This window comes from Mustelus asterias, chromosome 2, assembly GCF_964213995.1.
Source record: "Mustelus asterias chromosome 2, sMusAst1.hap1.1, whole genome shotgun sequence".
NCBI classification, from domain to species: Eukaryota; Metazoa; Chordata; class Chondrichthyes; order Carcharhiniformes; family Triakidae; genus Mustelus; species Mustelus asterias.
Genome location: NC_135802.1, coordinates 132649450 through 132673097, shown reverse-complemented (window position 1 = coordinate 132673097; position 23648 = coordinate 132649450). Strand labels below are relative to the sequence as shown.

Below are 23648 nucleotides of genomic sequence, written 5' to 3'. Positions count from 1 at the left end.
TTCCTCACATATTTATGTACACACAGTATATCTATCTCACGCTTCACAGCTTACAAATATCATGCAACCAATCTAGATATGGTAGTCATTGCAGGAATCAAAAAGGGGCACATCTTCATTCCCATTTAGCTGCTGATTCATGTCATTTGTATACAGTGGTGTCATCTCTCTCTACAGTAATAACCAAAAAGGCAAGACATTTAACACCCACAGGAAAATTACAGGTAGAAAACACCCACTAAATCCCACCATAAATATTTTCCTCTTTCAAGGCAAGATGGAAAATAGTAAACATATGCAGGGATTTCCTCATATAAGCTACAACTTTTTGAATCTGTCAGGTGAATTCTATCTTCTTCCAACCCCAACCACCGCCATCACCCCACCCCCAAATCCAACTTTGTGGGAAACAGAATCGAAGCATCACTACAATATGCAATTATCAGACAGTCCAATGCGCCACACAAAATGTTTATAAAGTGAGAGGTTGTTTTTCCAATTAAACTTTTTTTTAATATGGTCAGTAAATGTGCAATTTCCATGACATGGGATTCAAACAACAGGGGAACAGTAGTTCAACCACGTACAACAGTGCTGCCTAACTTAAAGCATATATTCCACTAATGCAGCTGCAACCCTAAAAAAACTGCTCCAAATGGAAGATGAGATAAAGTAACAACAGCTTGCTTGCAGGCTCCGATAGATAGAGCAAAATAGGATACTATCCTGTTTAAGACAAATAAATGTTGTCTTTGGCAGCCTTCCTTCTCGAGAAATGATAGTCTGCATCTTCGGCAACAGTGTTCAGTGTCACTTGGTGTGGCTCAGGAGACACACTCTGGCAGAGCAGTCTTCTGCCACATTTGCAGTACAGGACGACAGTGGGCTGAGAAGTGCAGGATTTGATGGCTTCTGTTTCTCTGGACCTTCTCAGCCAGGCGAGTTTTCTGTATCTTCTTACCAATAGCCCTCCAGAACCCACAGCTGTTGGCAACTGATTTCAAGTTGCCTGTGTCAATGCCTGCCAACTTTGTATCGCATAAAGGTGTCCTTATAGCGAAGGCATGGACACCTAACAGGTTGTAACCAAGTGGCTAATTAACTACGCAGACGGTCTTTGGGCATATGACCATCATCCAGCCAATGAACCTGACCAAGCCATTGTGAATATCATTGTCTAAGTAATGAGTGTCAGCTAATTAAATCGCCATGCTCCAGGATCTCTGAATTGGTGATCTTATCCCATCAAGAAATGCAAAAAATAGGTCTGAGACAGCAAGGTGGAAATTGCTCAGTTTTTTCTCCTGCTTAGTCCAACGCCGGCATCTCCACATCATAGTATATGTAGTCCAGGTATAACTACACTAGAGGAGCGCAACTTGTTAAGACTCAGACCATAATTTACCCAAATTGGGACTAAATGCCCATGCCAGCAGGAAAATGGGAGTGTTTTCCGCTAAAGGGATTCACCTACCTCAAAGATGCAAATGAGGCCATCTCGCAAAACCTGCCAGCCTGTACAGAGATCGCGGGCACCCAATCTCTGCAGTCGGAGACAAGCCCCCCTCCCCCTCCAAAAAAATGAAATGCTGACCCCCTACCCCATGCGCACCAAGCTGACCAGGGGAACATTACCAACCCCTCAGCAAAGGGCATCCTCCCCCCACACCCCTCAAATAATGGGTCACACCATCTCCTCACTATGCAGGCATGAGCATGATCCTCCTCAGGCCCACCTTCAGGCCACACAAGTTGGCAGTGCCAAAAGTGCACTGCCCCCTGCCACCCTGGCACAGACAACCAAGCTTGGCACCTTGGGCCCTGTGTGTGTGTGCGCGTGAGGCCTGGTCAGTCTATGCCCCCTGGTCAACTGGCAGACTTTTACATCACTGCAGCACTCCATTCTGCAGCAGGGATTTCCCTTTCTCTCTGTCAGAAGTTGCAGGTGTGTGAGGTGACCCCTTTGAAATCCTCTAACAGAGGGATGTCAATTTCACTGGGGGAGGGGTGGGGCTATTCCCCACAGCTGTGCACTCAGCCCCAATGAATTCACACAGCTATGATTTGAAGTCTGAGTCTTCCTAGCAAGGGGAAACCTTTGAAACACTCTATTGCTCTGAAAACCTTTGATCTCTGTCAATTTCAAAACGCAGTGTTTTGAAAGGAGCTTCTATTGACAGCTTAATGGATTCCTACACAGCCTCCAGTCAGCTGTGTTTATTTACATTTCCCTTCAGGCTTGAATACATCTCAGGTACTCCATTGGTCCTAACTGCAATGTTTACGTAGACTCTATGCCTGATTGACAGCTTCTTCAAAGAGAATAAGCTCTTCCTCTGTGGATTCAATATTCAGCTCTTCCAATACAAATAGAGTTTCCTTGTTGTCTCTAACTTGAGTACAGCAAAAGGTTTGCATCAAAAGCTGTATCAGGGAATAATTTCTTATGATTCACAAATAATTTGTACGCCAAGTTAACAAGCGACAAAACATTCTCCAAATTGGTAATGAACCACACCTATCTTCAGCTGGATCTGGACGAGTTCTCTTGGAAATAGGTGACAATCGACACACAAGTGACTCTACGAGTATACCTGTTTGCCCTTTGGGGTCTCGTAAGCCAGCTTCTAAAAAGAGTTATGGAGAACATCCTTCAAGGGTTAGTTGGTTTTAGCTCAGTTGGCTGGACAGCTGGTTTGTGATGTGGCGTGAAGCTAACAGCACAGGTTCAATTCCCGTACTGACTGAGGTTATTCATGAAAGTCCGCTTTCTCCACTTTGCCTCTCACCTGAGGTGTGGTGATTCTCAGGTTAAATCAAAAAGGGGAAGAGCAATGTGTGGTACTCTGAGACTATGGCGACTTTACCTTTAATGCATCAATTCGGCATTGGCTCAAATGTGAAAAGGTATTACACATAAATGTCCAATGTAATTTGAACACTGAGGAATTTCAGCTTATGGAATTGTTTTGAAGAGTTGGTTTTGCTTAATATTTTACCACATAGGTTAGAACTGTTTTGGTAACAATGTAAATTCAGTCTGGCCTTCAGATCAACATACTTGCACTTAAATGCAATGCTTGTATTTAAGAAAATAATAAATCAAGAAAACAAATAATAAGGTCTACCTGAATACTGTACCACTTTGCCATTAGTGTTTCATTGGGATCTGGTTTAAGTCCTTAAAATTGTGGGATGTTGTTCACTGATGATTGCACACTGTTCAGTTTCATTTGCAACTCCTGAGAAACTGAAGCAATTTTTGTTGAAGTAAGACTTGAATAATATTCAGATTTGGGCTGATAAGTGACAAGTAATATTTGTATGACTGGTGATGACCATATCCAATATGAGAGAATCTAACCTTCTCCCCTTGATATTCAATGGCATTACCATTGGTGAATCGCATAACAACATCCTGAGGATCAGAAAAACAGGTCAGAGATTGGGAATTTTGTTGCAAGTAATTCACCTCCTGACTCTCCATAGCCTATCCAACAACTACAAGGGATAAATCAGGAGCATGATTGGAGTGTATTCAACAACAGTCAAGAAGCTTAATGCCATCCAAAACAAAATGGCCTGCTTGATTGGCACCCCTTCCACCAGCTTGAAATTTCACTTTTTCCACCACCAAACCACAGTGGTTGCATGTGTGGTATCAACAATATTCAAGGCTCTTTTGACAGCGATTTCCACACCCATAATCTCTACCACCTATATGACAAGGACAGCAGGTACATGGGAACACACACATGCAAATTCCCATCAAAGTTATGCACCATCTTGACCTGGATCTACATCACCTTTCCTTGATCATCCCTCGGCCAAAATCCTAGAACTCCTAATAACACAATGCCCAAGGAAAGGTTGGTACATCGCTGGGTCAAAATCCTGGAGCTCCTAATAACACTATGTACCACCAACAGCACAACTCTGCAGCGTCATGAAGGCAGACACTGCCATTTCTCCAGAGTAATAGATGGTGAGCTTGCCTGTGCCACCCACATTCCCACCACTGAATAAAATGCTCAAAAATTGATGGTGGCATGCAGAACTAACAATAGCTTAACATAGCGGAGCTGTAATTATACTGCGTTCTGTCAGCTCGTTCCCTAACGCACAAGGGATCGGTATAACAGGTCATATGCTGAAGCAATGTGTGATTTAGGTTTCTAAAAATAAAAAGAAACCAACACAATTTGTCCTGTCATTCAAGGGAATACAGGAAATAAACAATCTGTATAACATATACATTTTATTGTACACTCATTATACATCTACCAATTCTTCCAGAAATACATTGTGCAAATTGGACAAAACATGATGCTTAAAAAGCAGCAATAACATGTAGCAATAAAACAGGGCATAAAATGATGGAGTTAAGGGATCTCAGGCCTGAAATGCAAATTACAACCTGCACAATATTACAATTATTGAAAAGATGCAGCAGCAATAATTTATTACTCCACATTTATGTAACATAAATAAATCTCAATACTGCACAGCTAAAAAATACTAATAAACACATCATACTCAAAGCCCCAATAGAAATAAAACAATAACTTATCAAGGATGTCCCAAAGCACTTTACAGCTAATGAATCACTTTTGAAGTGTGGAGAACCTGGCAGCTAATTTCCATACAGCAAGGCCCCACAAACAGAAATGAAATACTGTTATAACTATGTTGGTTGAAGGATAAATATTGGCCAGAAAACTGGAAAGAACTCCCCTGTTCTTCTTTAAAATAGTGCAATGGAATCTCTTACGCCCATCAATTTAGCAGATAAGACCCTCAGAGTTCCCTCAGAGTTTTGTGGTTGCACAGCAACCCAAATGTTCTCACACAGGCTGTGCATAAGTTGGTCCCTTTAAGTTATCCAATAGGCATAGCCACACAAAAGAAATTAAAGGGCCCACACCCAAAACAAAATAAAGGATACATTGGATGGGGCCTTCTGTTTAACCTCCAATCCAAAAGAGGGCTACCCTCTTAGCACTTCACTGGAGCATCACCCTAGATGTTGTGCTCCCTGGAGTGGGAATTGAACCCACAGTCTCCTGGCTCAGGCAATAAATGTCTAACATAATTAAGTACAGATCACTTCTGTATTCATATCGGTCCTTTGGGCTGACTACCTCGAGTCTTTCAGCAAGTACAGAAAGAATGATGTGACATGACATAAATTACCCCCGAGAAGTCAACCTAGAAAGAACAAAAGAACAAAGAACAGTACAGCACAGGAACAGGCCCTTCGGCCCTCAAAGCCTGCACCAATCATGATGCCTGCTTAAACTAAAACCGTATGCACTTACGGAGTCCATATCCTTTCATTCCCATCCTATTCACGTATTTGTCCAGATGCCCCTTAAATGCCGCTATCGTACCTGCTCCCACCATGTCCCAGGCAGCGCATTCCAGACATTCACCACCCTCTGTGTAAAAAGCTTGCCTCGCACATCTCCTCTAAACTTTTCCCCCACGCACCTTAAAGCTATATCCCCTAGAACTTGACTTTTCTACCCTAGGAAAGAGTATTAAAAAATATATAAATATATAAAAAATATATAAAACCTACTCCAACAATACCACATAGGATAACCAGGCAAGTGCTGAAACTTGTCGGGCAATTGTCCCCTTGAAGTTCACCGTCTTAATAATAATCAAAAATGGAAATGAATTGGTCAATGTGACTCCCTTCTCCAATAATCAAGCAAAGTGCTGTGGAATGGACAATACTGCCATCACTCCTAAATCAAAGACAGAAGAGGACACAAGTTGAGAAGAAGAGCTTAATCTACTTGGACTCCCACCTGTTTCCCCTTTATTAGGAAGGGCTTGAGTGACTTTTAGTAGCAGACATTGAGCAGCCCCATGCTGTGGGGCCACAACTACTTCATACAGGACACCAACAAATTATGTCCATGCCGCAGCTTTAGCACAGTAAAAGTAAAACATTCCAAGGTACTTCACAAGAGCATTGTCAAACAAAAAATTGGCAGAACCATACTAGAAGCTATTAGGACAGGCACCCAAAATCTTAACCAAAGAGGTTTCAAGATGTTCTTAAAGAAAGGAGGAGGTAGAGAGGTTTAGGATCTGGTTGGTGAAAACACTCTCAATGATGGGACAAAGGAAGTGTCATGCCAATTATCTCAAAAGTCTTAAAAGTGGAAAGGTTTCTGCCTGCACAAGTAAATCTTCTACTTAACCCACCTGACCAAACTCACACACCTCTGAACTCTACAGCGAATGCCAATAGCACTGCACAGCGGTTCTGTTGACAGAACAGATGATTAACCTGATCTGCCGGATCAGCCAAGAGAATTAATTTTCTGATGCGGACAGCAATGAAAAATTCCACTATTTTCCAACTCTAGTTTGAGTAAAACCAATTGGGCAAATGAGCTACATCCTCCAATAGATTGTTTTCCAGTTTCCCCCAGAACCAAGTTTTAACCTCCAAACAACTTCTACAGGGTACACATGGTCTTATGATGGTTTCTAAGTTTCTAAATTTGATCTAACATCCTTTCCTCTATCACAGAACTGATTGTTCCTCGTGAGAAACCAATGTTACACAATTACCACCTGCAGATTCACTGACAGCAATGGATATGTTTTCAAGTATTGGATGATGACATCTCTGTGTTTACGAAGATCCAAAGTGCTGATTTTAGAGCCACCTTTCATAGGTTAGATGTAAAGTTCAAAATTACATTCATTTCATAAAGTAGTTCATGCCCAGAATTCTCCGACCCTGCCCACATGGGATTCTCTGGTCCCGCTGCAGTGAATGGAGTTTTGGTTGAGCGCCAAATTCTCCATTCTCGCTGGAAGTGGTGACAGGGTAAACGAGATCAGAGAACCACGGCCATCTCTTTTTGAAAGAAAATCGATCATTCTCATAATCCAATTTCTTCAACTTCTGAAAGACAAGGACTAACAAAGTTCTTAGTTAGCTTATTTATTTAACTTTTACAAGAGGTTACATGTACACAGTGAGCTCGATGGATAGTCTCCTTCTGTGTTGTTTGATTCCATGACTTACACTGGGGTCTGTGTTTTAAGAGTACTGCCAGCATTTCACCAAGTGACCATCCGCTCTCCAAAGTGAGCATCAGCAATCTAGTCACCACGCAAAGTATCAAAGCCTAGCTCAGTTTCTTCATTCAACATGCACACTATAGACAAAGCCACTGATTTTCTCTCACTGGCCCATAACATGGAGGCCAATGATGGTACCTCACTGCTAAATTTCATAAAAGAATGAATTGTTCACTCCACATAGAGCAAACTGAGAAGTTTCCTGGTCTGTAAGACTCCACATTGCATCAGACAAGGCTTTCCCCAACCAAGCTCTGCTCATGGAATTTGAACCAATATCCTGTGAACAAAAATATTTGTATATATAAAAATACACAAAAGTTGTTGTTCCACACATCAGGGGTTTCTACTGACTGCATCAAGGGAAATGAGAATGATGTCTTAGGAACGTGATTGTGTATTTTCAGCTCATGTTGGTTTGTCCAGACAATGTCCATCACACCACCTAACCAAATTACTCACTTGTTTAAAGACACAAACTTGCATTTCACTGATTTCTGGAAGTCAATTCCTCCCCATTCTAGGACTGTGACACACCTTGAAACAGTCCTCCAAAACTGCTGTTATTTACTCTGTTCAATATCTTGCTTACCTGACAGGATCAATAAACCCAGCACAGGTTAGTAATTGAACCAGAAACCCTCATTCTCAGGATGCGGGCATGGCTGGAAAGGCAACCATTTATTGGCTATCCCTAGTTGTTGTGTACAATGAAATAGATTTCTAGGCTACTTCAGAGGGCAGTTAAGAACCAGCCACTGGAGCCACACACTAGCCAGACTAACTTTCCTTCCAGAAAGGACACCAGCAATCCAGTTAGATTTTTGCAGCAGCTTTGGTTTCCAGGGCAGAATTTTATGGCTCTGGCGAGTTTGCAGCTCCCAGAACATTCCCTGGGTGATCTTCCCATCATCCTCATTTGCCCACCCCAGACCTGTTTGCAATTTTACGTGGGATGGGCAAGACCAAGGGCAGCGCTACATGTGCCACAATTGAGACCCTTGGTCAATTTTGAGGTTGGTGGGTAGAGTTGGGGTGGGGGATGGGGAGGAGGAGCTCATCATGACCCCTATCCAGGCCTCAGGTCAGAGAGAGAGAATTGGGCATCTCCCTCAAGAGCCCCCTTCCCACATCATCCCCTACCTCTTTTGTAAAGACGATATTTCTTCTAAAGTGCCATCATATTAAAATGGATAAACCATGTCAGGAAGTATTTTAAATGGTATACAGGAATCTGCACGCCCAGGAGAGGTGGTGTAGAAAGCAGCTAGCGCTGCAGTACTTGCTGCAGATTCTTTTTCTGCCTGAGATATCAAGCCATAAATTGTTTGATTAGACTCAGCAGTAGGCTAAAATACACAACTCCAGGCTTGGGAAACAAAAGAATACACATACACATTTGCAAAATTTGTTTCATCAGATGAAGAATGAACAAAGTTGTACAAGAAGCAGTAGGGTTTCAACACTTGTCTCTGCAAATCCCTGCAGGTCTCACAGCAGTTAGAAATGAGTAGCTTTTTGATGAGAATCAGAGGGACAATTTCAAAATAAAAAAAATACACACAGCAAGCGAATGTTCCATCATATCACAGTATTCCTCGTAATTCTGCTGTAGTAGAGTGTCTGGTGCAGTTACTTAGAAAAGACAGCATTCGTACTAGTGGCAGACGTCAGTCCTGAAAACAACAAGCTGAAAACTAATGCAGAATTCAACCTTTAATTTAGAACATTAACAGCATTGCTTGGGGAGAAAGGCTTACGTTGGGGGTGCCAATCAAGCTTTCTCCTGCATGTTATTTAGCTTCTTGAGTGCTGTTGGAGCTGCACACTCTGAGGCAACTGGAGAGTATTCCATCACACTCCCAACTTGTGCCTTGTAGATGGTGGACAGTCTTTGGGAGTCAGGAGATGAGTCATTCAGTACAGAATTCCCAGCATTTGACCTACTCTTGTGGCCACAGTATTTATGTAGCTGGTTCAGTTACATTTCTGATCAATAGCAATTGCCTAGCATGTTGATGGTAGGTGAGGGGGCAGGGTTTGTGTGACAGAAATGCCGTTAAATGTCATGGGGAGGTGGTTAGATTCTCTTGCTGGAAATAGGGTCACTGCCCGGCCCTAATGTGGCAATTTACCATTTCCAACAGACGTCAATCCAATTAGGGCAAATTCTCCTGTCATCTCCAGTGGAAAAGTGGTGAGAATGCAGCTGGGTGGGCTGGCGCGATTCAGATTGCAACTCACTCACACCTAATCATTTTTTGAAGCTTGGGGAGATTAACGCCAGCAAAGAGATGTGCGGGACCAAAAGATCTCAAAGTTATGAAGATTCTCCTCCCCACGGACATCTTGAACCACCACCACCCCCCCCCCCCCACCACCACCCTACAGGAACACCCCTATCTCTTGACACCGGCGGGACAACCTAGCCTCCATCACCAAATGTCTAGCTCTCCCCTACTCCAGTGCAGTGTATAGCAGCAGAGAAGGAGACTCACTGCACAAGTGAAAAAGCATGAAAGCCCTCGTGTGGTTTTAAAGGTGTGTTTGTTTTTCTGATCAGGGAAGGGTGTGATTCCAGGCAGTATCTGGCATATTTAAAAAGAAAAGCTCTGCCGTGTGGCTGATGTCGTTTGAAAAACAAATACAAAATGTCAACAGTCTCCAGGGTAAAAAGGAAAGCACTGGGAAGACAGTAAAAACAAAATGCTGAGCAGTCTCAAGTTGCTAGTGCCTGCAAGAGAATGGTGGGTCAATTAGGTACCATGAATCCTTTCAATTAAGAAAGTGAACCATGGAGTTCCTTTGCAGAGGGGTTTCAGTGCTTTGCACAAGCGAATCAAACTGCAGGCAAGCTGCTCATGCCAGTGTTTCCTCAGTACAATAGGAAGCAAAATTTTCAATTTGCTCTGGAGCTTGGTTCATCCAGCAAAGCCAGGAACCAAAACTTATGATGACTTGACAAAGATCCTTAAAGAGCATAACTCCCCAAAGCCATTGATCATCTTGAAACGGTTCCTTCGGTGGAACCTGAACCAAGTGGAAGGCAAAAAACATTGCTCAGTTTGTAACAACCTTAAAAAGGCTGGCACAATATTGTGAGTTTGGAGAGCCATAAGAAGATCTTGGAGATCATCTAGTTTATGGACTCCAAAATGAGGCTATCCAAAGAAGATTGCTTATTGAACATGCTTTGACTTTAAAGGCAGCAATAGAAATCGCAGTCTTGATGGAATGCCTGCTAAAAGAGCCTTCACAATTTTGTCCAGGAGTGAAGATCCACAAGTTGGGAACTGCCCATAAGAAGTCAAAACAGCAACAAGCATGTCACACGTGTCAAAATGAACCAGTGAGTGAATGCTAGAGCAAGGATAGCCAGTGCACGAATTGTGGCGAAATGGGTCACATTGCAAAAGCTTGTTGGGCTAGACCAGCTCCCCTTGAGATGAATATTCAGAAGAATCTGGGTGCCTTCAAGACGAAGAAAAAATTGCATTCTATAAAAAGAATTTACAACATGGAAGAAAAGAATTATGACCGTGAAGAAAAGAATGTCCAGAAATATGATGGAGAGCTCCAACAGAATGTCTTATCTTTAAAGGGTGAATCACATAATTTTGGAATCACCCAGAAGCCAAGGGGACAACCTATTAGAATGCAGTATCCTTAATTCCTGAGACTACATACCAACAAAAGCTGATGTGATTTAAAAGACATACACGCAAGAGGTTGTGCCATTAAAAGGTTACATCTTGTTAAAAGGTTACATCTTGGTGAACGTAGAGTTGAGTAAACAAACAGAGGAGTTGCCCTCCATGTAATAATTTTTTAGCTCTATTTGGGAGATCGTGGTTGGAGAAGATAAAGCTTAACTGGAGTGCTGTCAACAGATTGATTGATGCCAAAACAGACCTTCAGCACCTCCTGGATAAATACAAGAGTGTATGTGAAGAGACACTGAGTTCAATAAAGGAAGCTTAAGTGAAACTCAGTATAAAGCCTAACAGTCAACCAAAAAAATCTGAAAGCAAAAGCAGTACTATATGCAATTTATCCCAAGATCAAAGAATAATTTGCATGGCTTATTAACACTGGCGTGTGCGAGCCTGTTACAAGAAGTGACTGGGCGACCCCCATTCTACCCGTCATGAAACCAGATGGCTCAGTTTGTACTTGTTGTGATTTTAAAACTACCGTAAAATCCAGTGTTGTGAGATGATCAATATCCGCTTCCTTTAATGAAAAATTTGTTTGCTGGATTATCAGGGGGCAGAAATTCAGCAAGACTGATCTTTCAAAAACATATTTACAGATGAATGTAGCCGCTGAACCATGGCTTACCATCGTTACTCATATAAAGTCTTTCTCATTATAAAAGATTACATTTGGAATAACATCCGCACCAACCCTATTCCAAAGATCTCTGGTGTACAATGTTGCCTGGATGATATCCTAATTACAGGGTCCAGTGAACAAGAGCACTTGAATAATTTAGAAGCAATATTGGAATGTCTTCAAGCACATGGACTGTGCACCAATAAAGAAAAGTGTGACTTTTTCCAGATGTCAATCCAGTATTTAGGTCACATTATTGATAGTAAAGGCCCACAAAAAGCACCTAAAAAATGGAAACTGTTTTAGCAGCACCATGTCCAACGAATGTGACACAACTGAGGTCCTTTCCAGGATTAGTAAGTTATTATAGAAAATTTGTTCCAACTTAGCCATTGCATAATTTACTATGCGTGAAACAGTCACTAGATAGGGCAACATAATGTGAGAAAGCATACAAGGATGTGAAAGATGCTTTGCAGAAGTCAGAAGTATTGGTTCATTTTAATCTGAAGTTACCATTACTGCTTGCTTGCAACACTTCACTTTATGGAGTATCGGAGCAGTAGTTTCACATATTATGCCTTAGGAGAAGAACAACCAACAGCTTTTGCTTTGCGCACTCTGACTAGTGCTGAATCTAACTATGCTTTGAATTGAGTATAATTTTTGACATACAAAAGTTTCATCATTATTTATATGGTCATAATTTCATATTATTGAAAGATTGTCGACTCTTAACTACTATTTTTGGGCCATATAAAGGCATACTATTGTTAACTGCTAGCCAATTGCAAAGATGGTCATTGATCTTATCTGTACACCCCTGATGCATTATCATGCTTATCATTACCTATTGAGCAGATACCACTAACTAGTTTTGCTAATATTCTTTATTTTCTGTTTGTACATCATTTACCTGTGACAGCTTCTCAAGTTAAAAGACATACCAGAGATGATCCCATGATCAGGAAGGTGATGGGAATGGTATTGCAAGGAATGATAGCTGGAAATTACCATCCACATCCTGACTTGAAACCATATGTGTCAAGAAAACTTGTGTTGACCATCCAAGGTGGGTGCTTATTGTGGTGAATCCGAGTGATCGTTCCTCCTAGTCTGCGTGGAAGAGTTCTTGAACAGCTACATGAAGGGCATCCTGGTATAGTCCACATGAAGGATATAACACGTAGTTATTTTTGGTGGCCGGGTCTGGATGCTCAGATTGAAGAAAATGTGCAACAGTGTCAAACAAGAAATACACCACAGCTGTCTTCTTTACACCTTAAATTCCATGACAACAATTTCATGTAGATTTTGCTGCTCCATTTGAGGCTTACATGTTCTTAGTCATCATTGATGCACATTCAGTGGCCAGAAGCTGTTATCATGAGATCTACTACATCTGAACAAACCATTGAAAAACTTGATTAAATTTTTGCAAGATTTGGTAAACCGGAACAAATTGTTCATAATAGTTCACAGTTTACTTCCCAAGCATTTGAAGATTATCGCAAAGTAAATGGTATTCAGCGTATAAAATTCACATCGTATCATCCAATCAATGAACTAGCTGATTGTTTCAAGGGTTGTATGAATCTTTCTTTAAAAGCTTCAAAAGAGGAAGGTTCATTACTATATTGTGTGAAAAGCTTTTCGCCATCTTATAGAAACACTTTCATGCGACTACTCAAAGTTCACCTACATTACTACTCTTAAAGAGAAAGTTGAGAACTACATTTGATTTGTTATTACCTCCAAAAACTTCAGAGATAGTAGGATGTCAACAGCCTCAAGTTGCTGGACAACGTGTGAGGGCAACAAGAAAATCAAGCATTAGAATATAATTATGCCACAAGTGAGAAATGGGTACCAGCCATACTTCAAGCAAACAGGTTCAAACTGGAGATGAAATAGTTTGGTGACGCCATGCTGACCAATTGTTGTCATCTCAAAATGATTTCTCCGAATCATCCCCAGAACACCAACTTCTTTAGTCCCAAGTGTGGTGAATACTACTATGGAAAGACTTAGTTGAATCTGAGTTTCCTGATGATTGTGTCTTAGCTACTATACCACATGAGAACGATGCAGAATTAATTCCAAGAGAAGAAGTGTCGACTGAAATTCAAAATCATACTTGTAGGGTCAAAGACAGCCAAATTCCAGAATATCATATACAACCCAAGAGAAACAGACGTCCTCCTGATCGACTTTCCCATTGACCGTGTATAATGATTAATCGTGCATAATACTATGTCTGGACTATTACTGATCTGATGTATAACATCATAGTAATTTGTTGTCATAAGCAAAGGGGGAAGGATGTTATATATTTAAGTGGTTGCATGATTGCTTTAAGAGCCAGTCACATGATTTGATAATGATGTCATTGCAGTGTTTCACAGGCTCCAGTTTAGTTTAATTTTCAACAGTCCTGCAATAAATTTGTTGTTATTTTGAATCTACTTGTGAAACCACATCTTTTTCTTTTTTGTTTATAACTCTCAATCCCCAACATACTTAGGACATTGTTTGCATTTTTAAATTCTGATTTAAATACACTAATCAGGTTCACATGCCTACTGGGCATCAACCAGACTTCGTTGTCACGGGGGGGGGCCACAGGGCTGGAGAATCACCCCCTAAATGTTGTTCGAGCCCTGTTGCATGTGGGCATTGACTGTTGCATTATATACAGAATTATAAATGAAACACAACACTGTCAAATCATTAGTGAACATCTCTCCCTATTGACCTCACGATGGAGGAAAGGTCATTATTGATAAAGCAACTCAAGATGATGTTTGGGCCTTGGCCACTGCCCGATGGAGCTCTTGCTGCGATGTCCTGGGGCTGAGATGCTTAAGTATAGAATCCCTACAGTACAGAAAGAGGCCATTCGGCCCATCGAGTCTGCACCGATCACAATCCCACCCAGGCCCTACCTCCATATCCCTACATATTTTACCCACTAATCCCTCTAACCTACGCATCTCAGGACACTAAGGGGCAATTTAGCGTGGCCAATCAACCTCACCCGCACATCTTTGGACTGTGGGAGGAAACCGGAGCACCCGGTGGAAACCCACGCAGACACAAGGAGAATGTGCAAACTCCACACAGACAATGACCCAAGCCGGGAATCGAACCCAGGTCCCTGGAGCTGTGAAGCAGCAGTGCTAACCACTGTGCTACCGTGCCGCCCAATTTCCAAAAATCACAATAATGAATAATTTCCAAATATCACAATAATCTTCCCTTCCGCTCAGTATGAATACATTTAATAGACAGTTCCCCCGCCCCTTCCATAACCATTGACCCCAATTTTACCAGGATCCCTTGATGACATATTCAGTTAAATCCTGCCTTGGTGATGGGCAGTCATACCTCTGGAATGCAGCTCTTTTGTCCATGTTTGGACCAAGGTTGTAATGAGGTCAGGAACAGAGTGGCCCTGACGGAACCCAAACCAAACATTGGTGAGTAAGTTATTAGTGAGTAAGTTCTGCTTAATAGCATGATTGATGACACCTTTCATCACTTGGATAATGATTGAAAGTAAAAAGATGGCTGGATTAAATTTGTCCTGATTTTTTGTAAGCAGGACATACCAGGGCAATTTTTGCAATGTTGGGTAAGGACAGTGTTGTAATTGCACTGGAACGGAGAGGTTTGGCTAGTTCTGGAGCACAATTCTTGTGAGACACCCTTGCTAGTCTGCAAAGAAAGATATTTGTTCACGGTTTTAAAAAGGCATCATCTTTAGCAAAGCACAGACATTGAAAACCTCTAACTTCATTCGCTGCTGGGATTCTCCAGTGCCACCGAAAGTGAATGGAGTTTTGACTGGAATGCCAAATTTTTCATTCTCACTTGCAGCATGGCGGACACAGATGAGATCAGAGAATCCTGCCCAATGTTTGTGAAACATTCAGAGCAGTGAAATAGGCAATTGCATCATGAAAGTATTAACAGCAGAAATAATGCAGTGCATCAAAAATTGACTTCAATGGAAATAAAAAACAGGAGCGATTTTAAAAAAGGACTGACTTGAAATCATCCATTTTACATGAAAACACGAATTCAAGATCTTTTCCCAGTAACTCCCCAAAGAGGAACAGTGCATCATCACTAAAGATTTCCAATGGCTGTAATGCTGTTTTATTTGTGTCTTTGTAACATTCTATCTTTAAGCAGCTCTGCCAGTTCTACACTCACACTAGAGTGGGGGATAAAATTGCAAAATGGTAGCCTATATGAGCCAAACCACTGACCTCTTTCCTCACCAATCCCATTCCTATGGCAACTGGCCTGTGACTGCACCAGATACTGAATGTGACCCGCCACAACTTAGACCATAAGACATAGGAGCAGAATTAAGCCATTCAGCCACTCAATCATGGCTGATATTTTTCTCATCCCCATTCTCCTGCCTTTTCCCCATAACCCCTGACCCCCTTATTAATCAAGAACCTATCTATCTCTGTCTTAAAGACACTCAATGACCTGGCCTCCACAGCCTTCTGTGGCAAACATTTCCACAGATTCACCACTCTCTGGCTGAAGAAATTCCACCTCATCTCTGTTTTAAAGGATCCTCCCTTTAGCCTGAGGTTGTGCCCTCTGGTTCTTCCAACTAGTGGAAACATTCTTTCCACATCCACTCTATCTAGGCCTCGCAGTATCCGGTAAATTTCAATAAGATCCCCCCTCATCCTTCTAAGCTCCAACGAGTACAGATCCAGAGTCATCAATCGTTCCTCATACGACAAGCTCTTCATTCCAGGGATCATTCTTGTGAACCTCCTCTGGACCCTTTCCAAGGCCAGCACATCCTTCCTTAGATTTGGGCCCAAAACAGCTTACAACACTCCAAATGCGGTCTGACCAAAGCCTTATACAGCCTCAAAAGTACATCCCTGCTCTTGTATTCTAGCCCTCTCGGCATGAATGCTAACATTGCATTTGCCTTCCTAACTGCTGACTGAACCTGCACATTAACCTCAAGAGAATCTTGAACACTGACTCCCAAATCCCTTTGTGTTTCTGATTTTCTAAGCATTTTCCCATTTAGAAAATAGTCTATGCCTCCATTCCTCCTTCCAAAGTGCATAACCTCACACCTTTCCACATTATATTCCATCAGCCACTTCTTTGCCCACTCTCCTAACCTGCCCAGGTCCTTCTGCAGCCCCCCTGCTTCCTCAATACTACCTGTCCCTCTACATATTTTTGTATTACCTGCAAACTTAGCAACAGATCCTTCAGTTCCTTCCTCCAAATCGTATATTGTGAAAAGATGTGGTCCCAGCACTGACCCCTGAGGCACACCACTAGTCACCGGCTGCCATCCTGAAAAAGACCCCGTTATCCCCACTCTCTGCCTTCTGCCAGTCAACCAATCCTCTATCCATGCCAGGATCTTACCCTTAACACCAGGGGCACTCAACTTATTTAACAGTCTCCTATGCAGCACCTTGTCAAAGGCCTTCTGGAAATCTAAATAAATCACATCCACTGGTTCTCCTTTATCTAACTTCCTTGTTACCTCCTCAAAGAACTCTAACAGATTTGTCAGACATGACCTCCCCTTGACAAAGCCGTGCTGACTCAGTCCTACTTTATCATGCACTTCCAAGTACCCTGCGATCTCATCTTTAACCATGGACTCTAAAATCTTGCCAATGACCGAAGTCAGGTTAACCGGCCTATAATTTCCTGTCTGCTGCCTCCCTCCCTTCTTAAACAGCGGTGTTACATTCAGTCCAGTCCTCTGGTCCCTTCCCTGTCTCCAGTGATTCCTGAAAGATCACCACCAATGCTTCCACAATTTCCTCAGCTATCTCTTTTAGAACCCTGGAGTGTAGTCCATCTGGTCCAGGTGATTTATCCACCTTCAGACTTTTCAGTTTCCCCAGGACCTTCTCCTTAAGGTGGCCACTACGCTCACCTGTGCCTCCTGACTCTCCTGGAGCTCTGGCATCCCATTGGTGTCTTCCAAAGTAACTATTCAGTTCCTCTGCCATTCTTTGTTTCCTATTATTACTTCGCCAGCCTCGTTTTCCAGTGGTCCAATGGCTATTTTTACCTCTCTCTTACCTTTTATATTTTGAAAAAAATCTCTTCCTATCTTCTTTTATATTACTAGCTAGCTTACACTCATATTTCATCTTCTCCCCCCTTATTGCTTTTTTAGTTGTCCTCTGCTCGCATTTAAAGGCTTCCCAATCCTCTGGCTTCCCACTAATCCTTGCCACTTGTGTGCTTTTTCTTTTGCTTTTATGCTGTCCTTGACTTCTCTCATCAGCCATGGATGCCTCGTCCTCCCCTTAGCATGTTTCCTTCTCCTTGGGATGAATTTCTGTTGTGCCTCCCAAATAACTCTGAAAAACTCCACTATCTTCCCTGCTAGGCTCCCTTTCCAATCAACTCTGGACAGCTCCTCCCTCATGTCTTTGTAGTTACTTTTAATTGTAATACTGTTACATCTGACTCCAGCTTCTCCCTCTCAAACTGCAGAGTAAATTCTATCATATTGTGGTCACTGCTCCCTAATGGTTCCTTCACCTTAAGTTCTCTAATCAAGTCTGCCTCATTACTCATCACCAAATCCAGAATTGCCTGTTCCCCAGTAGGCTCTGTCACAAGCTGGTCCAAAAAACCATCTCTTAGACATTTCATAAATTCCTTTTCTTGGGATCCACTACCTACCTGATTTTCCCAGTCCACCTGCATATTGAAGTCCCCCATGATTATTGTAATATTGCCTTTTTTATATGCCTTTTCCATTTCCTGATTTATTATCTGCCCCACATCCTGACTACTGCTAGGGGGCCCGTACATAACTCTCATCAGGATCTTTTTACCTTTGCGATTCCTCAACTCTACCCACAGAGATTCTATGCCTTCTGATCCTATATCACTTGCTATCGATTTAACTTCATTCCTTACTAACAATGCAACCCTGCCTCCTTTGCCCATCTGCCTGTCCTCCCGATAGGACACATATCCTTGGATATTTAGATCCCAGCCCTGATCCCCTTGCAGCCATGTCTCTGTGATGCCCACAACATCGCACCGGCCAATTTCAATGCGTGCAACAAGCTCATTTACCTTGTTCCGTATACTGCACGCATTTAGGTACAACACCCTCAGCCCTGCATTGACTACCTCCCTTCTCATACTTGTCACTTTTTTTGCTCTTCTTGGGGTTAGATTCCAGCCGCCTTCTATACTTTCTGTTCTATTCCACAGTCTGGAAACTTTACTAACCTCTCCTGAGCCCTCAGCTCCATTAACCTGCACTTCAAACCACAACTTCTCACCCGACCCAAACCTAGCAGTGGACTGCACAAACTAAGTAGAAGACAATTCAGATACTTTACTACAATTTTCCATTAATAAATAGCATTCCTTTCATTACAAATCCAAAAATCAAAAATATCAAATTTAGGGTTATTGCTGCCATTTTAGAAGGAAAATTTAATGAAAACATTCACTTAATTATGCAGCCAGTCGGATAAATTGACTATTAACATTTCTCCTGAATAGCAATATTATCTAAAATATAACATACAGATAAAAGATATTCGTGCAATTGCCACATTTCTCGAAAAGAAAGCGAACAAACTAATGTGTTCAAAATTAAAACAGAGCCCTTAATTTGATGCTGCTGAGAGTAAAATATTGTATTCTAATCATATTTGCTTAAAACAGGTTAATATCAAGCAAATCAGCACTCCTGACAATCCACCAGGGCCATTAATTTAGATGTGAAGAGGATGAGCAGCCTGCAGCCAAATGCATACAGTGGTACAGCGAGAATGCAGTAAGCTCACAACCACATCCGTCACTCCAAGTGACCCAAAAAAAGGAGAGAAGGAAACTATGATGCATTAAAATGAAGCATACATAATCTAACTTCTTTTATACATTTTAGTGACCATGGCTGTTTGGAAATGCTTATACTACCTACCCTTCGCCCCAACAATGAGAATTATGAAGGGAAAATTCAGGTGTATGCCTTGAAAGTTCAAAGTTAGTCTGATTTGTACATGCATATATGCCACAACACGTCTTTGAGCAGCCCCAAATGTGCGATCTGATCATAACAATTTCTCCATCATATCGCAACAAATCACATTCTAATCAGTTTCTTTAAGAAAAAGAGAACCTGAATCACACTGATTACTTGTGGCCCTTAATTCCTGGCAACTTGGTCCTGTTTGTGCTTATTTCCTGAAAGTCTATTCTTAGCACTATGCTTCAGATAAATTCAAAACCAGAGAACCCGCATAACATCAGCTAGAGATGGATTAAAATTAATGTGGATATATTGATTAAACCTTTACATGTGACCCTTGAGGCTTCATGGCATACATCTATGTGGCCCACAAAGACAAAAAGCTTGGATGCCCTGCTCTAGATGACCTGATGACACAATATTGTGCACTACAGCACTTACTGAGGAACCTAGCCTGATTGAATTTCACCTCAGGAAGTACTTTCCTGATCTTAGTAAAGTGCTTAAAGGTCAAGAGGACACATTGCTTAGCCAAGAATGGGAAAGGCCAGCAAGAGATTCACCATGGTTAAAATGTAGTCTTCCCTAACAACTATTTGGTGGAGAAACTGATCTTAAGTTAAAGTTTAAGGTATACCGCACAGGAGGCCAGTGGAACCCAGTGAAAATATAAGTGAATAAATTGTCCTTAACAAAGCACAGTTCATCTAGAATTTCACAAGGAAAGAAATACAATGGAACAAATGTTCTTCCCTGAGGTATTTAGTAACTTTAGTGCAAAACTATTGGGAATTCCATTTTCTAATGCCAGCATGTGCCAAGTATAGGGTTCTCTCTCCACACTGTTTCCCCTTTCTACCTCCTACCCCTCACTCAACTTACTCCCCCCAAAATGGTGAATTCATTGCAGTGAACCCTGCTATGCCTACAACTTTAGGAAGAATGTCACGGTCATGGGAAGGGTACAGAAGACAGTTATGAGAGAGACTAGAGTTTGGTGACTGATGAATAGTCCTAAAGAAAGGTCATCAAGTCGAAACATTCATCCTGTTTCTCTAGACTTGCTGCATATTTCCAGCATATCCTGTTTTTATTCCAGATCTGCAGCATCTGCGGTATTTTGCTTTCTAGAGATTAGTGTCTCTCTTCATCAGAACACTGAAGTTCAAAAGACAATCTATTTCCATTGGTTAGTGAGTCTATAAATTAAGGCCAAAGATTTATCTTCATCAACATAATGAAATAGGAGATCAGAATCCTCACTAAGAAGATTGTCAGAACTTTGAATATCTTGCCAGAAACAATGGGGGAGAAAATCCATAATACTGTGTTTCAAAAGGAAGTAAATACATATTTCAAAAATAAATATTTTAAAGAGTATGGGACAAGGGCAGAGGAACGTGACTAATTGGATAGCTCTTTCAAAGAGTGTCACAGATACCATGAGGCAAATGACCTCCTTTACACTGAAAATTTCTATGTTGCATTCCAGAAAGCATAAGTTAGCCAAATAATCACCTTTAACATACATTTTAAGCAAAAGAATTTTTAAAAAAAATCTTTGCACCAGTTAAAACTCAGGACTAATGTGAATGTGCCTCACTCTACATGATACAATGCAGAGGCCAGCCTACAGTTCCAAGGGAGGAAATGCAACCAGTCAACCTCAGTATACCATCAGGATGTCACTCGACAGAAAAGGTGGGATGACATGAGAAAAATATACACATACATTTATCCGGGTAAAGTTTCTTGAAAGATCTTTCCAATTAGAATCATAGAATCCTACAGTGCAGAAAGAGGCCATTCGGCCCATCGAGTCTGCACCAACCACAATCCCACCCAGGCCCTATCCACATATCCCTACATATTTACCCACTAACCCCTCTAACCTATGCATCCCGGGACACTAAGGAGCAATTTAGAATGGCCAATCAACCTAGCCCGCACATCTTTGAACTGTGGGAGGAAACCGGAGCACCCAGAGGAAACCCACGCAGACACAGGGAGAATGCGCAAATTCCACACAGACAGCGACTCGAGCCGGGATTCGAACCCAAGTCCCTGGAGCTGCGAAGCAGCAGTGCTAACTACTGTGCTACCGTGCCGCCCCATTAGATCCATTCACTTGCTCTTCCCCCATGATTCTACATATTATTCTCATCAAGTATACATCTAATTTCCTTTAGAAAGTTATTATGAATCTGTTTCCACAACTCCCTCTCACCGCCATCATAAGGCATTGCATTCCAGATTGTAATAACTCAATGCATTAAAAAACTTAAAGATTCAATGACAAATTAACATCTTCAAATATAGCAATCAATTGCATTTTTCTCCCTATATCAGTTCTTCAATACAACTTACTTTTATTCTTGAATAATACTTCTTTTCTTGTCTGCTGTTTCCTCAAACAACAGAGAGATTTCAGTTTCTCATAACAAATCATTCACTGTCAGACTCTATTTTCATCTTGGTCCAGAATCTCAAGGTTTGCTTACCTACCTACCTATATAACACAGTAACAAACTAGCAAGGTGAACTTCATTTGGCCTTCCTGTAAATTAACCCTGGTAATTAGGAAGACAATTTTGTTTACATAGAATATGCACATTGACAAGAATTGATCAGATATATTATGTATCATGCCCCTGAAATGGTAGCATTAATGCAACTGCTAAACCATCCAACAAACTGCACAATATCTTTAAGCAAATTAAGATATTACTGGCCAATTCAAAAGGTGTAAACTTTTAAAAATTCCTACATTTAATAAAGATTGTCAACAACAGAAGGAATTTGGCAAATGTCTGCCTTTTCATTCCATAGAAAGGCTTGTTTGTTGCTTATTCCAGTTTTCAGGATATTGCATGTGCTACAATTTCTCACAAAGACAATAATACATTCACTATTACTTCAAATATTAAAAATAATGGGGGAAATTATTAGAAAACACAACTGAGACAAGCTGCATCAGCAATAAGTTAGATGAAAACCGACCAGCTTGTCACGTTCAGGCTAATTACTCTCTTGAAACATGCAATGGCCCACTTAAGCTTCCCAAGAGACTACTCCCCCTAAGTGTAAACTGTCATAAAGAAATACATCGAGATAGTCATCTCTGAGACTCTTAAAAGCTTGTGAGCAGCAGAGACCGCCTCTTACAAGCCCCCAACTCAGGCATTGAGATTCAAAAGGTCGTTCCTTCCGATTCGATCTCATCATCTTAAAAGCGTTCTTGTGTTTCTGCATAGTTGAATAGCTTGGAGAGGGGGGAGATGAGGGATTAAAAATGAGTAACGTTGACAGAAGATGCCAGATTTGCAACAACTTTGCATTTTCTCCTCAAGGTTCCAAGCATCAGTTAACTGTAGACAAGGCCTATAGACACAGAGAAGCTACCTGCTTAGAATCGTCTTAGTATGGTGCATGTATTATTTATTGCGTTATAATTACAGGAGAGCCGAGATTTGATTAAAAATTGTAGGAAGCATGTGACAGCTCCATCAGAAAATACCATGTTGTAGGAAACTGCTATTTTAATCCGTTGCATAATACAAATCCTTCAATATTTTACAATTACGGTATCAACGCCCACAGTCGCCTCCCGGTTATCCTTCTTTTGGGAACGGGTCGAGACAAACCTTAATAAATGCAGAAGGCTGAATAGGAAGGAAGGAACCAGCACGGCATCAACAAGCAAAGCTCTTGACACACAATCAGAACGCACACATTAAATCTCCCTTCAGATGTATTTTTTTGGGCAGTATTACCGATCACTTTACAAAACAAAAAAAAGTTAATGCGAAACGTTTCCAATGGGTGCGGGAATAAAAAAATATAATTACCTGCTGTGTGTTGTCTGCGGTGCTGTAGATGTATAAAAGGAGGTTTGGGGGGCGGGAAGGGAGGGGGTGTGTGAAGAGGAGGAGGAGGGGGGGAACCAAGTGCCACTCTGCTTTCCCTCAGCTTCTGTGCGCCGCAGCCCCGCTCGCGCTCCCGGCTCGTGCCCGGCTGATTGACAGTCCGGTTGCGCGCGCCGCACACCTCCTCTCCATTCCAAATAAAGTCACGCGCTCTATTTGCTACCCAGCGCGCGCGCGCGCACCCTGCCGCAGGGAGGCGCCCCCCCCCCCCCCCCCCCGACCCGGCCCCTCACCCTCCATCAACCGCCGCCGCG

At 41.8% G+C, this 23648-nt stretch overlaps 1 protein-coding gene across 3 annotated transcripts in view; it reads right to left on the bottom strand.

Annotated features, from left to right (window-relative positions):
- The window catches only part of cap2 (cyclase associated actin cytoskeleton regulatory protein 2), a 205646-nt gene that overhangs the window by 181616 nt on the left and 382 nt on the right, over positions 1 to 23648 (bottom strand). The window contains exon 1 of one of the 3 annotated variants that reach the window (XM_078241829.1): positions 23317 to 23608. The exons of 1 other annotated variant lie outside the window; for it this stretch is intronic. The gene's annotated coding sequence lies outside the window, so the exon portion shown is untranslated. Of the gene's footprint in view, positions 1 to 23112; positions 23609 to 23648 lie in introns of those variants that run through there. One more of the 3 variants, XM_078241839.1, reaches the window with a different exon arrangement.